This window comes from Meles meles, chromosome 5 (assembly GCF_922984935.1).
Source record: "Meles meles chromosome 5, mMelMel3.1 paternal haplotype, whole genome shotgun sequence".
Lineage (NCBI taxonomy): Eukaryota > Metazoa > Chordata > Mammalia > Carnivora > Mustelidae > Meles > Meles meles.
The window spans coordinates 84,386,707-84,403,663 of NC_060070.1; the positions used below are offsets into that span (position 1 = coordinate 84,386,707).

General features: G+C 34.9%; 1 pseudogene; it reads left to right on the forward strand.

Moving 5' to 3' along the window:
- Window positions 1-7,759: 7,759 nt before the first annotated feature.
- On the forward strand, window positions 7,760-7,913 carry LOC123942831 (annotated as a pseudogene).
- Window positions 7,914-16,957: the final 9,044 nt, after the last annotated feature.

A 16,957-nucleotide genomic window follows, 5' to 3' on the forward strand; every position in this document is an offset into this window, starting at 1 on the left:
GTATGTAGCCTTTTCAGATTGGGTTCCTTTGATTTATAATATGCATTTAAATGTCCTCCATGTTTTTTTCTTGATCAGATAGTTCATTTCTTTTTAGTGCTGAATAATATTCCTTTGTCTGGAAGTACCACAGTTATCCATTCATCTAATGAAGGACATCTTGGTTTCTTCCAAGTTTTATTAGTTATAAATAGCACTGCTATAAACACTCATGTGCAGATTTCTTTGTGGAAATAAATTTTCAACTCCTTTGGGTAAATACCAACAAGTGTGATTGCTCGATTATATGGTGACCATATGTTTAGTTCTGTAAGAAACTGCCAACTCTCTTCCAAAGTGGCTGTATCATGTTGCATTTCCATCATGATTGAGGGTTCTGTTGCTCCAGATTGTTGTCAGCATTCAGTGCTGTCAGTGTTCTGGATTTTGGCCATTCTAATAGGTGTGTAGTAGCATCTCATTGTTGTTTCATTTTGCATTTCTCTAGTGACATAAGCTGTGGAGCATCTTTTCATGTTTTTATTTGCCATCTGTGCAGCTTGAATCATGTGGTGTCTGTTTGAGTGTATTGTCCATTTAAAAAAATATTTAATATATTTATTTGACAGAGAGAGATCACAAGTAGGCAGAGTTGCAGGTAGAGATAGAGACAGGGGGAAACGGGCTCCCTGCTGAGCAGAAAGCCCAATGTATAGCTTGATCCCAGGACCCTGGGATCATGACCTGAGCTGAAGGCAGAGGCTTTAACCTACTGAGCCACCCAGGTGCCTCTATTATCCATTTTTTAATTGGATTGTTCATTCCCTTATTGTTGAGTTTTATCTTTGCCTCTTTCTTTCTCTAGTGTTTTGGATCTTATTATCTCTAATTTTAGATCTTATTTTCATTCTTCTGATAATTGCCCTTAATATTTTAATACATATTTTAAAAATTGGTGTCTAATATTTACCTGTATCTACATTTTTTCTATAAACAAATAAAATATATTAGCATATTTTTAGTTATCTATCTACATCACCATTCTTGTCTCACTCCTTGTAGGCACTGGTATTTTTAGATTTAGCTTGTGTATCATTTTATTGAACAGCATTTATCAACAATTATTTATACTTGATTTTATGATTGATTTATGTCTTTGTTCACTAGAGTTTCTTCTTTGGAGTTTTTACAAGAAAAGTTTTGTGATGAATAAAAATTCCCAATTCTTGCATATTGATATGACTTTTGCCTTTGCATTTGATGCTAGTTTTGCTGGGTATAGAATTGTAGTTTAAAATTGATTTTCCCTTGGGTCTTCAAAATATTACTCTATTGTCTTCTAATATCCATTATTGCTTGTTTAGATGTCCCATACCAATTGGAATCTTTTTCTTTTTAAGTAATTTTCCCTTTCTTTCTGGAAACAGAATTTTCTCTTTATCTTTGGTATTTTGAAATTTCACAATGGTAAGTTTAGTTATAAATCCTTATTATGTCTTATTTATTTTTCGTGGCTGGTATTGAGGGAAACTTTCAAACTGAGGTACTTTTCTATAGTTCTTAGAAATTTTCTTTGAGTAATTCTGTATTTTCTTTATGAATTTTCTTTATGAAACATCTACCAGTACAGGTATAGACAATTGAACTTCTGGATCTATCTTTGAAACTTTAAATTTTTTTCTATTTTTATACCCTTTTATAGTTTACATAATATTCTGGAATAATTACCCAGTTTGATGGGTCTGACCGATTTGATGTCAGGTTGTTGATTTACTTTTAATTTGTGATTGTTCTGCTAGTTAAATCACGTGTTGAACATTTTAAAAGACAAAAATCAAATTTTCATTTCCAAAGTCTTTAGTAGTTTCTTTTTCAGGGTGTCCTCTCCTTTCAAACCATTGAGGATGTCAGTAATACTTACTTTAAATTATTTTTGTTTGTCCTGCTTTGTAAAAAGTATATTTATTATAATATCTTTCCCTTAGATTATTAGACCTTTCTGTTTTTGTTTTTTTTTTCAAATACTTGGTGCTTTCTGGTTGTGTACTCAACTTTGATAATTCTCATTCATATGTTCATAGAACCTCATTCTGTGTATATAAAAAAATATTTATGGGTGTAGAATATCAGATGTTTATATCTTCCCTGAGTGAGGGTTTCCTGTTCTTCTGAGTATAACTGCTAGATGGAGTTTCCACCCTACCTGTTGGAACTAAGTTCCTATACCTGTAAATATTTTCTCCTAAACTACTTTGACCTTAAAAACAGTAAAAATAGGGTACCTGGGTGGCTCAGTCAGTTAAGCTTCTGCCTTGAGCTCAGGTAATGATCTCAGGATCTTGGATTAAGCCCCATGTGGAGCCTCTCCCTCTGTCTGCCTCTCCCCCTGCTTGTGCTCTCTCTCTCTCTCTGTTAAATAAATAAAATCTTTTTAAAAAGCCAAAAACCAAAAAAACATTAAAAATAAATTTTAAAGAGTTAAAAATATTAAATAAATTTTAAGGTATTAAAATGCAATGTCAGTGTTTGATTGTGATGACTCACTTCTTACTATCAGTATCTGGCCAATACACCTTTAAGTTTATATTTCCAAAAAGTAATCAGAGTATGATTACCTCTTAGAAAACAGTGTGAAAATTCGGAATGGTCATCTGCTAGCAAAATCCTTTAGGAAGAATTATATATTTACTTGTATATATGTATTTATTTACATTATGTATTTTACATATATTACTGTATATGTGTCTATATAAAACAAATATGGACATTTGCATATGCAGAAAAAGGAAGGTAGGTTTTTCAGGTATATTAATATTCTTATTTCTTATTAGGGAAAGTTTTCACTAACTCAATCAAGTTTCATTCATCAAGACATGAAGTAAAACTACTGTATTATTTGTACAAGCACTTCTCTGAAAGGTCAACTCACTCAAGGGTTCCTAACAGTAAGGTATTCAGAGAAAATTTTGAAAGCATGTTTTGGGGAAGGATGTGATGAGACTTTTACAGATGGCACCATAATTATTTTCTTTCCCACAAATCAGTAATATATGTATAATCATTTCTATATTATTTATGTGATGGCAATTTTAAACTAAGATCGTCAGGAACAAATATAAACTCTCAGTCATAGCATACATAGGTTTCCCTAAATATCATTTATTCTGTTTAATTCAAAGATCTAAAATATAATGCTAGTGATATGCTTAACTGATAACTACTATAGCAGAGATGAACAAGGTCATTTTACAGTTAGAGGACTTGGTATCAGACTGAAATATCCTTCTTACCAAAACCACATACAATCAATTAAAAATGTCATCAGAAAAGAAACCTGGATTCTCTATAAAGAGTTTTGTTATTCTCTGCACTAGATTGATCGACTCATTCCTTTATTCATTTAACCACAATCCACTCAACTAACTACCTGATATTTAATGTTAAATACCCACTGAACAACACAGTTCTACATTTGTATGATGGCTGTCACAATGCAAGTGGCTATTAACTCCTTGAATAAGTTAAAAAAAAATTACTAGAATTTAAAGCTTTGTTTCAGCATGTCTTAAAATGAATCATGTCAAACAGTACTTTCACAGAACTTTCCTTTTAAAGAGTAATGCTAAGTGAAACAGCTAAACAGGGACTTTTCAGATAATTTATTGAACTAATACTCATTGTTAATACCATAGTGAGGATAGTATGCCAAATTTCTTAAAATTATTTCATCAATAAGTACTTTTTTCTCCCCCAAGGGAGGGAAATGTGCATTAATGTGCCCCACAGAACATACTTGGCTTTGCTGATTTATTTTAAAATTACTTTCTTCTTGTTTCCATCTTGCATAACATGCTTTGTTTTTTCCTCTTAGATACTTCAGTAATAGACTGTAAGGAGAATCAAGAACTTTCTAGTTTCTAGTTTGTTCCTGCAAATATGCTGTTCTCTAACTTACCAAATAAGTACAACTTATCTATGGGGATCCCAGTGTAGACATTGTTATGAAGGTAACCTATCTCTAATTAAAAAGACTGCTTGCTTTTTTCTCTGGTGGCCACATGAGGGAGCTAAAAAGAATCAAAGATTTCTTATTTTCTTTAAATAGGGAATTTTATACACTTTTAAATAACCATCAATTTGAATAATTTAATGGTAGTTGCTACTATTTACAAATTCATTTATAAAACTCCTACTAATCGAATGCAGAAAAAAAATCTACAGAGCATCAAATCTACATTGCCACAAAAATTCAGGAGATGTATGTGTGTGTATGTGTATGTGTGTGTGTAATTCTCTTACCACCAGTGGACCAGAGGGTATAAACTTTCAGAAGGAAGTCTATATATTTATTTATCTGAGAATTTTTAGGATTGTGTGAAGGGGTGTGTGTGTGTGTGTATTTATTTATTTTCAGGAATAATAATAAAATTAGCTTTTTTGATTCTAATTTCTAATATATGGACCACAACTTTACCAGAATTTTGAATGTACAAGTATACCTTTTCCAAACACTCTTCCCTGTCTCCTCTCCATAAACCAAAACTAAACATAATCCTGGATCACATCTTCCATAATAGTTTTTAACATATATGTATACCTTCCTAAAGATCTATTCTAAAACTTTTTCTTGTTATTGAACTTTATAAAACTGTTCACAATTAGTCTTCTAAGCCATTTTTTCCCCCATACAACATTGTTTCCACTGAAGTTGTTCATGGAGCCGCAGTTCAGTTCACTTCACTGCTATGTAATGTTCCTTTTTCGGTGGGGGAGCTGTGCCACAAATTATTCATCCATTCAGTTTACGGATAGTTGGATTTTCTTTTTGTTTTTGTACTTACATAGAATTTTGATATGGTGTCTCATGGTATAAATTCAAAGGAGTTTTTTTAGGATAGTTCAAATTTCTTTTTTAAAAGATTTTATTTATTTGTCAGAGAAAGAGAGAGAGAGAGCACAAGTAGGGACAGAGGCAGGCAGAGGGAGAAGCAGGCTTCCCCTGGATCAAGGAGGCTGATGCAGGACTTGATCCCAGGATCATGACTCCAGCTGAGGTCAGATGCTTAGCTGACTGAACCACCCAGACATCCCAGGATAGTCCAAATTTCTTGGAATAGAGTGTGCACATGTCTGTATTAAAAAGATAGGCCCAATTTTATTTCAAAGTTTATACCAGTAATGAATAACTACATAGCAATTGCACTACTAAGTATTTACCCAAAGGACACAAACATAGTGACTTGAGGGGGCATCTCTCCCCCAGTGTTTGTAGCAGCAATGTCCACAAAAATAGCCAAAATAAGGAAGGAGCACAGATATCCATTAATAGATTAATGGGTAGGGAAGTAGTCAAGGTGGCAGAGAAGTAGCAGACTGAGACTACATCAGGTAGCAGGAGATCAGCTAGATAGCTTATCTAAACAGTGCAAACACCTACAAATCCAATAGGAGATTGAAGAGAAGAAGAACAGCAATTCTAGAAACAGAAAATCAACCACTTTCTGAAAGGTAGGACTGGTAGAGAAGTGAATCCAAAATGATGGGAAAATAGACTGCAGGGGGAGGGGCCGGCTCCCAGCAAGCAGCAGAGCAACGGAGCACGAAATCAGGACTTTTAAAAGTCTGTTCCACTGAGGGACATTGCTCCAGAGGCTAAACCGGGGTGAAGCCCACGCGGGGTCAGCGTGGCCCCAGGACCCACAGGGTCATAGAAGGATCAGGGGTGTTGGAGTGTCGCAGAGCTTGCAGGTATTAGAACGGGGAAGCCTGCTACAGAGACAGAGCTGAGGACTGAGCTCTTAGCTTGGGGTTACCTTGAACTGGTCACAGTCTGGGTGTGCTTGGAGCGTGGCTGGAGGCCAGGGATATGGGAGTGATTGGGTGCTGTTCTCTGGCGGTGCACTGAGGAGTGGTGCCCTGGGATCTCGGCTCCTCCAGGCCAGAGACTGGGAGGCTGCCACTTTCATTCCTGTCCTCTGGAACTCTACAGAAAGCATTCAGGAACAATAGCTCCCGAAAGCGAACCCAAGGGGATTACTTAGTCCGGCTCCCGGTATGGGCGGTGCAATTTGGCCTCGGGGAGACACTTGAGGGTCACTACAACAGGCCCCTCCCCCAGAAGATCAACAAAAAATCCAGCCAGGACGAAGTTCATCTACCAACCATCTACAGCAGCGGAATTCCAGAGGAAGAGAAAGCAAAGCACAGAACTCATGGCTTTCTCCCCATGATTCTTTAGTCTTGCAGTTAATTTAATTTTTTTTCAAGTTTTTTTTCTTCTTCTGCTAATTTTTTAAAACTTTTACCTTTTATTTTTTAACGTTTTTAAACTAGTTTATCTAATATATATATATATATTAGATATATATATATTCTTTCCTTTTTATATTTTTATATTTTATATATTTTATATTTCATATATTTTTTCTTTTTATATTTTATATATTATATATCTTTTTATATTTTATATATTTTATATATATTATATTATATATATATTATATTTTATATTTTTTCTTTATTTGATTTCTTTTTTAAAATTTTTTCTTTTTTTTCTGAACCTCTTTTTATCACCTTTCTCCCCCCCCTCCACAATTTGGGGCCTCTTCTGATTTAGTCAAAGTGCATTTTTCTGGAGGTCTTTGCCACCCTTTTAGTATTTTATTTGCTCCTTCATATACTCTTATCTGGACAAAATGACAAGGCGAAAAATTCACCACACACACACACACACAAAAATAACAAGAGGCAGTACCGAAGGCTAGGGACCTAATCAACACAGACATTGGTAATATGTCAGATCTAGAGTTCAGAATGACGATTCTGAACGTTCTAGCCAGGCTCGGAAAAGGCATGGAAGATATTAGAGAAACCCTCTCTGGAGATATAAAAGTCCTTTCTGGAGAAATTAAAGAATAAAATCTAACCAAGTTGAAATCAAAAAAGCTATTAATGAGGTGCAATAAAAAAATGGAGGCTCTCACTGCTAGGATAAATGAGGCAGAAGAAAGAATTAGTGATATAGAAGACCAAATGACAGAAAATAAAGAAGCTGAGCAAAAGAGGGACAAACAGCTACTGGACCATGAGGGGAGAATTCGAGAGATAAGTGACACCATAAGAAGAAACAACATTAGAATAATTGGGATTCCAGAAGAAGAAGAAAGAGAGAGGGGAGCAGAAGGTCTATTGGAGAGAATGATTGGAGAGAATTTCCCTAATATGGCAAAGGGAACAAACATCAAAATCCAGGAGGTGCAGAGAACCCCCCTCAAAATCAACAAGAATAGGTCCACACCCCGTCACCTAATAGTAAAATTGACAAGTCTTAGTGACAAAGAGAAAATCCTGAAAGCAGCCTGGGAAAAGAAACCTGTAACATACAATGGTAAAAATATTAGATTGGCAGCAGACTTATCCACAGAGACCTGGCAGGCCAGAAAGAGCTGGCATGCTATATTCAGAGCACTAAATGAGAAAAACATGCAGCCAAGAATACTCTATCCAGCTAGGCTATCATTGAAAATAGAAGGGGAGATAAAAAGCTTCCAGGACAAACAAAAACTGACAGAATTTGCAAACACCAAACCAGCTCTACAGGAAATATTGAAAGGGGTCCTCTAAGCAAAGAGAGAGCCTAAAAGTAGTAGATCAGAAAGGTACAGAGACAATATACAGCAACAGTCACCTTACAGGCAATACAATAGCACTAAATTCATTACTCTCCAATAGTTACCCTGAATGTTAATGGGCTAAATGCCCCAATCAAAAGACACAGGGTAGCTTTGCGCAGTGGCAGTATCGTAGCCAATGAGGTTTATTCGAGGTGCGATTATTGCTAATTGAAAAGACACAGGGTATCAGAATGGATAAAAAAACAAAACCCATCAATATGTTGCCTACAAGAAACTTATTTTAGACGCGAAGACACCTCCAGATTTAAAGTGAGGGGGTGGAAAACAATTTACCATGCTAATGGGCATCAATAGAAAGCTGGGGTGGCAATCCTTATATCAGATCAATTAGATTTTAAGCCAAAGACTATATAAAGAGATGAGGAGGGACACTATATCATACTCAAAGGGTCTGTCCAACAAGAAGATCTAACAATTTTAAATATCTATGCCCCTAACATGGGAGCAGCCAACTATATAAACCAATTAATAACAAAATCAAAGAAACACATCAACAATAATACAATAATAGTAGGGGACTTTAACACTTCCCTCACTGAAATGGACAGATCATCCAAGCAAAAGATCAACAAAGAAATAAAGGCCTTAAAGGACACACTGGACCAGATGGACATCACAGATATATTCAGAACATTTCATCCCAAAGCAACAGAATACACATTCTTCTCTAGTGCACATGGAACATTCTCCAGAATAGATCACATCCTGGGTCACAAATCAGGTCTCAACTGGTATCAAAAGATTAGGATCATTCCCTCCATATTTTCAGATCACAATGCTCTGAAGCGAGAACTCAATCACAAGAGGAAAGCTGGAAAGAACCCAAATACATGGAGACTAAACAGCATCCTTCTAAAGAATGAATGGGTCAACCAGGAAATTAAAGAAGAATTGAAAAAATTCATGGAAACAAATGATAATGAAAACACAATGTTTCAAAATCTGTAGGACACAGCAAAGGCAGTCCTGAGAGGAAAATATACAGTGGTACAAGCCTTTCTCAAGAAACAAGAAAGGTCTCAACTACACAACCTAACCTTACACCTAAAGGAGCTGGATAAAGAACAAGAAAGAAACCCTAAACCCAGCAGGAGAAAAGAGAAATCATAAAGATCAGAGGAGAAATCAATGAAATAGAAACCAAAAAAAGAAAAAAAAAATAGAAAAAAATCAATGAAACTAGGAGCTGGTTCTTTGAAAGAATTAATAAGATTGATAAACCCCTGGCCAGATTTATCAAAAAGAAAATAGAAAGGACCCAAATAAATAAAATCATGAATGAAAGAGGAGAGATCACAACTAACACCAAAGAAATACAGACAATTATAAGAACATACTATGAGCAACTCTACGCCAACAAATTTGACAATCCGGAAGAAATGGATGCATTCCTAGAGACATATAAACTACCACAACTGAACCAGGAAGAAATAGAAAACCTGAACAGGCCCATAACCAGTAAGGAGATTGAAACAGTCATCAAAAATCTCCAAACAAACAAAAGCCCAGGGCCAGACGGCTTCCCAGGGGAATTCTACCAAACATTTAAAGAAGAACTAATTCCTATTCTCCTGAAACTGTTCCAAAAAATAGAAATGGAAGGAAAACTTCCAAACTCATTTTAGGAGGCCAGCATCACCTTGATCCCAAAACCAGACAAGGATCCCACCAAAAAAGAGAACTACAGACCAATATCCTTGATGAACACAGATGCAAAAATTCTCAGCAAAATACTAGCCAATAGGATTCAACAGTACATTAAAAGGATTATTCACCACGACCACGTGGGATTTATTCCAGGGCTGCAAGATTGGTTCAACATCCGCAAATCAATCAATGTGATACAACACATTAATAAAAGAAAGAACAAGAACCATATGATACTCTCAATAGATGCTGAAAAGCATTTGACAAAGTACAGCATCCCTTCCTGATCAAAACTCTTCAAAGTGTAGGGATAGAGGGCACATACCTCAATATTATCAAAGCCATCTATGAAAAACCCACCGCAAATATCATTCTCAATGGAGAAAAACTGAAAGCTTTTCCGTTAAGGTCAGGAACACGGCAGGGATGTCCATTATCACCACTGCTATTCAACATAGTACTAGAAGTCCTAGCCTCAGCAATCAGACAACAAAAGGAAATTAAAGGCTTCCAAATCAGCAAAGAAGAAGTCAAACTATCACTCTTCACAAATGATATGATACTATATGCGGAAAACTCAAAAGAAGCCACTCCAAAACTGCTAGAACTTGTACAGGAATTCAGTAAAGTGTCAGGATATAAAATCAATGCACAGAAATCAGTTTCATTTCTGTACACCAACAACAAGATAGAAGAGAGAGAAATTCAGGAGTCAATCCCATTTACAATTGCACCCAAAACCATAAGATACCTAGGAATAAACCTAAATAAGAGGCAAAGAATCTATACTCAGAAAACTATAAAGTACTCATGAAAGAAATTGAGGAAGACACAAAGAAATGGAAAAATGTTCCATGCTTCTGGATTGGAAGAATAAATATTGTGAAAATGTCTATGCTACCTAAAGCAATCTACACATTTAATGCAATCCCTATCAAAATACCATCCATTTTTTTTCAAAGAAATGGAACAAATAATCCTCAAATTTATATGGAACCAGAAAAGACCTCGAATAGCCAAAGGAATATTGAAAAAGAAAGCCAAAGTGGGTGGCATCACCATTCCGGACTTCAAGCTCTATTACAAAGCTGTCATCATCAAGACAGCATGGTACTGGCACAAAAACAGACACATAGATCAATGGAACAGAATAGAGAGCCCAGAAATAGACCCTCAACTCTATGGTCAACTCATCTTCGACAAAGCAGGAAAGAATGTCCAATGGAAAAAAGACAGCTTCTTCAATAAATGGTGCTGGGAAAATTGGACAGCCACATGCAGAAGAATGAAATTGGACCACTTCCTTACACCACACACGAAAATAGACTCAAAATGGATGAAGGACTTCAATGTGAGAAAGGAATCCATCAAAATCCTTGAGGAGAATGCAGGCAGCAACCTCTTCGACCTCAGCCGCAGCAACATCTTCCTAGGAACATCGCCAAAGGCAAGGGAAGCAATGGCAAAAATGAACTATTGGGATTTCATCAAGATCAAAAGCTTTTGCACAGCAAAGGAAACAGTTAACAAAACCAAAAGACAACTGACAGAATGGGAGAAGATATTTGCAAACGACATATCAGATAAAGGGCTAGTATCCAAAATCTATAAGGAACTTAGCAAACTCAACACCCAAAGAACAAATAATCCAATCAAGAAATGGGCAGAGGACATGAACAGACATTTCTGCAAAGAAGACATCCAGATGGCCAACAGACTCATGAAAAAGTGCTCCACATCACTCGGCATCAGGGAAATACAAATCAAAACCACAATGAGATATCACCTCACACCAGTCAGAATGGCTAAAATTAACAAGTCAGGAAATGAGAGATGCTGGCGAGGATGCAGAGAAAGGTGAACCCTCCTCCACTGTTGGTGGGAATGCAAGCTGGTGCAACCACTCTGGAGAACAGCATGGGGGTTCCTCAAAATGTTGAAAATAGAGCTACCCTATGACCCAGCAATTGCACTACTGGGTATTTATCCTAAAGATATAAACACAGTGATCCGAAGGGGCACGTGCACCTGAATGTTTATAGCAGCAATGTCTACAATAGCCAAACTATGGAAAGAACCTAGATGTCCACCAACAAATGAATGGATAAAGAAGAGGTGGTATATATACACAATGAAATACTATGCAGCCATCAAAAGAAATGAAATCTTGTCATTTGCAACGACGTGGATGAAACTAGAGGGTATCATGCTTAGTGAAATAAGTCAATCGGAGAAAACAACTATCATATTATCTCCCTGATATGAGGACGTGAAGTTGCAACATGGGTGGTTAGGGGGATAGGAGAAGAATAAATGAAACAAGATGGGATTGGGAGAGAGATAAACCATAAGTGATTCTTAATCTCACAGAACAAACTGAGGGTTGCTGGGGGGAGGTGGGGTTGGGAGAGAGGGAGGGGGGTTATGGACATTGGGGAAGGTATGTGCTATGGTGAGTGCTGTGAAGTGTATAATCCTGGCGATTCACAGATCTGTGCCCCTGGGGAAAAAAATACATTATATGTTTATTAAAAAATAAGAAATAAATAAAAAATTTAAAAAAGAGATTAATGGATAAAGAATATATGGTATTCCTATGGTACATATTTATATATGGCATATATTAATATATAGTATATATTATTTGGTATATATGAGGTATATAGTATATATAGTATATATAATATAGGTGTATACCATATATGGTATGTATTATATATTATCTATATAATATAATATTACTCAGCTATCAAAAGTAATGATATCTTGACATTTTCAACAGTATGGTTGGAACTACAGGATATTATGCTAGGCAAAATAAGTCAAAGACAAATACCATATGATTTCACTCATATGTGGAATTTAAGAAACAAAACAGATGAACAAAGGGGAAGGGAAGGAAAAATAAAAATAAAATAATATTAAGATAAAATAAAATAAGATGAAAATTGAAAGGAAGGCAAACCATAAGAAATGATGAACTCTAGCAAACAAACTGAGGATTTCTAGAGGGGAGGTGGGTGGGGAAGGAATAATTGGGTGATGGGCATTAAGGAGGGCACTCGATGTAATGAGGACCTGGTGTTATATGCAACTGATGAATCACTAAACTCTACCCTTGAAACTAATAATAAATAAATAAATAGACAAGCAAACAAATACATAATCCTGTTGCTCTACACCCTTACCAACACTTGTTTTTTTTTCATAGTTTTTAACTTTTACCAATTGAATGGGTTTTAAATCTTAAATTATTTAGGTGTTACGTACATTTCCTTAATTTCTGTTGTGATCGAAAATATTTATATGCTCCTTGGGCATTTGTATTGTGTGTGTGTGTGTGTGTGAAATGCCAGTTTATGACATTTGCCCATTTTTCTTTTAGAATGCTTATGTTCTTATTATTGAATTTCAAGGGCAGGTTTTATATTCTAGATATGAATTTTTATTGGTCATATGTATATCTTGCCTTCTCATTTTTTATGATATATTTTGATAAAAGGATCTGAATTTTAATTTTGAATTGATCAGTTTTTCTTGATGGTTTGTACTTTTGATGCCATGTTTAAAAATCATTCTTTATATGGAGCTCATTAAATAAGATATTCTTCTATATATTCTGAATGTTTAAGTATTTTGACTTTCACATTTTTTATTATTATTTTTTAAATCTGGAATTGATGGATTGTGCAGAAGATGAGGAAGGGATCCCTTTGATTTTTCTGTTGTTAATCAATTGTAACAGCCTCACTGGTTCGATAGCATCTTCTTTTTAATAACCAGCTCCCTTTGTTATATTCTCTTATTAATTCTGATAATTTCTTGGTTTTTTGGAATTTCCTGTATTGTTAATCTGCATATTATGATATTTCTGTTTCTTCTTTTCCAATAATATTACTTTTTTGTTCTTTCTATATTCACATATGTCACACATTATCTGTGGTTCCATATTAAATACAAACAATAATGTCAATATTCTTGTCTCATTCCTCATTTTAATAACAATGTTTTGACTATTTCATCATTAAAATAATTTGGTTTTTGGAGGTTAACCCTTCACCAGGTTAAAAGTATTTCCTTTCTCTTCCTGTCTGGCTAAAATTTTTGCCAAGAGTGGGTACTGAATTTTTTGATATCTATTTTATGTATCTTTGGAGATGATTATAAGTTTTCTCCCTTTACTCAATCAATTAATATAATAAATTACATCAGTGCATTGCCGGATTTGGCATACTAATATTTGCATTTATGTTTATGAATGACCTGGGAAAGTATTTTTTTTCTTTTATTTTCCTTGTGTGTTTTTGTTTCTGTTTTTGTTTTTTGATACCATGATACGCTAGCCACTTGGAATAAATAGGAGCAGATTTTCTCTTCTGCTGTTTTCTGGAAGAAGCTTAATAAGGTTGAAATGGTTCATTCCTTGAAAATTTTGATAAAACTTGACTGTAAGTTACCTAAACATCTGATAGATTCCGATTTTTTTTGTAGAATAGCTTTCAAGTACGATAAAATTTCCTTAATAAGTCTTTCTTTTAAAGACTATACAGAAAAACTATTTCTTTCGGAGTCGATTTTGATTTTAAAATAGGAACTCAATCATTTTATCTTAGTTTTCAAATTTATAGGAATGAATTTGTGGTAGTTTATCTTTTAATCTGTACACCTCTACTGTTTCTGTGGCAATGTCTTGTTTACTAACTTGTATTTTTAATATAATAATTTTGAATTCTCTCTCTCAAGCTTGCCATTAATTTGTCAATTTTATTAGTCTTTTCAAACTTTGGCTTTATTTGTCCTTTCTTATATTTTTGTTTCCTGTCTTCAAAATAAAGTTTTACTTTATCAAATTTTCTGAGCACACAACTTAAAGAATAAAATAGTTTAAAATTTTAATTTTTGTAAAATGGCAGTGACTTGCCTCCTTTTTCTCATTTCCTCCTTCCCAGATGCAATTACTTCCATTTCTTTTAGTTGATTATTTTGATACTGCAGAGACTCCAAATGATGTTTTAACTGCTGCTTCCTAACTTTTCAGTTTTAATCATTGATTTTTGAACTCTGTGTTAGGTTAAAACTCTTCATTCCTATCACTATGTATCTTCTTTCATAGCAAAAATCACAATCACAGTTTTACATCTCTTTATATAATCCTTTTATTAATACTTGTTTTCCCTTTTAGAAGCCTCATGCAGTCACGAAACTTGCTTCCTTTTAGTTTCCATAGATTTTCCAATGTCTTCAAACAAGGTGAACACTCAATTATTTCTTGAGCGAATGAATAAATGAGTGACATAAATGTGGAAAGAAGAACTATAAAGAATCAAAAGAGATGGGCTTCTTTGGGGGAGAACTTGAATAGGGCGAGTCAAATAATTATCAGTTTTGCCAGCTCATCTGTGGCCAGACCTAAGAATGTGAATATCTGCTTTGTGCAAGCCAGTGTTGGTCCTTTCTCCACATTGTTTTTATTTCCTTTTTGTTTGTCTTAGGGTCATAATAAAGACAATTAGAAAATGTCCTGTTTCTACTGAACTAAAGACAAAGAAATATGGAGTTGAATTTCAGCCCATAGGCATGGATGATGGTGGTGGCAGGGATTTGTCCTGAAAGACTGGGTTACCAACTGCTAGGGAAGCAAATAAGTAGAGAAGCATAGTGCATGCATTATGCTAAAAACATGCATGTTTTTGGTTTAGTTTTGTTTTGTTTTTCTTTTAATGTATTCATCTAAATTTGTAGTAATATAAATTTCCAACAGGCACACAGTATTAAACAGAATAGTATAATGGATCCCTTCTCTGTATAAAAATTTTCACATTTCCAGTCTTGTTTTATTTATTCTCATTGCATTATTCAAAGCTCTATGGAGAAGCAGAACTAACAGGAGATTTTAAATTTTATTTCTATTTGTTTATAAATAGATTTAATTATTTTTTATGTAATAGATTTATTATAAGGAATTGGCTCATGTGATTATGGAGCCTGAGAAGTCCCAGATCTGCAGTATGCAAGGTGGAGACCTAGAAAAGTTGGTGTAGTTCTAGTCCAAGTGCAAAGGCCTAAGAACCAGGAGGACTGATGGTATGTTAGTAGGCCTAAGATCCAAGAAGACTGATGTTTCAGAGTCCAAAGGTAGGAAAAAAGTGATTTTTTAAAAAAATAATGATTTTATTTATTTATTTGACAGAGAGAGACACAGCCAGAGAGGGAACATAAGCAGGGCGGAGCAGAACAGGGAGAAGCAGGCTTTCCACCCAACAGGGAGTGGGATGAGGGGATCAATCCCTCTGGGATCATGACCTGAGCCAAAGGCCGATGCTTAATGACTGAGCCACCCAGGTGCCCCCCAAAAGTGATTTTTGAGGTCTAGTAGTTAGGCAGGAGGAATTCCCTCCAGCTCAACCTTTTTGTTCTATTAAGGTTTTCAGCTGATTGGATGAAGCCTACACATACATTAGGAAGGACAATCTGCTTTACTCAGTCTGCTGACTCAAATGTTAATATCCAAAAACACCTAGTCAGACTGCTGACTCAAATGTTATATCCAAAATACCCAGGAAAACATTTGACTAAATGTCTGGGCTCTCCATGGCCCAGTCAAGTTGACACATACAATTAACAATCATATTTACCCATTTTTTAAAAATTAAATATATTTAAATATATTTTAAAATATATATGAACAAATCTTAGACAGCATGTTTTTTCATACATAAATGCCTCAGTATTTACAGTTACACCTTAAGAATTTTTGTAAAAATAAACTTTGGTTTTTAGAACAGTTTTAGATTTACAGAAAAAAAATACAACATAGTACATACAGTTTTTATGTACCGCCACCCAGTTTCTCCTACTATTAATATCTTAGACTAGTATGGTACATTTGTTTTAATTCATGAACAAATATTGATACATTACAGTGGACCAAAGTTCATAATTTATTTAGATCTTCTTAGTTTTTACCTAATATCCTTTTTTGGTTCCAGAATCCCATCCAAGATACTATGCTACACTAGTTGTTATGTCTCCTAACACTTCTCTTGTCTGCAATTGTTTCTCAGTATTTTCTTGTTTCATGACCTTGACATTTTTGAGGAATATTAGCCAGGTCATGTGTAGGATGCCCCTATATTGGAATTTGTTTGATGTTTTTCTCATGCTTTTACTGGAGTTCTAATTTTTTGGGTGGAAGGCCATAGTAAAGTATCATTCTTATCACATCATAACGAGTGTATGTACTACCAACATGATTTATCACTGTTCAAGTTGACCTTGAAAACCTGGCTGAGACAGAGTTTGCCAGGTTTTTCTATTGTGAGGTTACCCTTCTTTCTCTTTCCCATAGTGTCGTCCTTAGAAGAAAGCTACTATGTGAAACCGACACTTAAAAGTGGGGTGTTATGCTCCTCTACTTGAGTGAAGAGATTCTAACATATATTATTTGGAATTCTTCTTCTTAGAAGGTGTTTCTCTTTTTGTTTATTAGTTTATTTGTTTTGGTATGGACTCATGGATATTTGTTTCACAGTTTTGGCTATTATACAATCATACTTTTTTTTCCCTCTCAAAATTTTTTCATCTTGGTACCTTGGAGCTTGATTACTTAGAGCTCTTTTAAGTTGCCTCTGGTATCT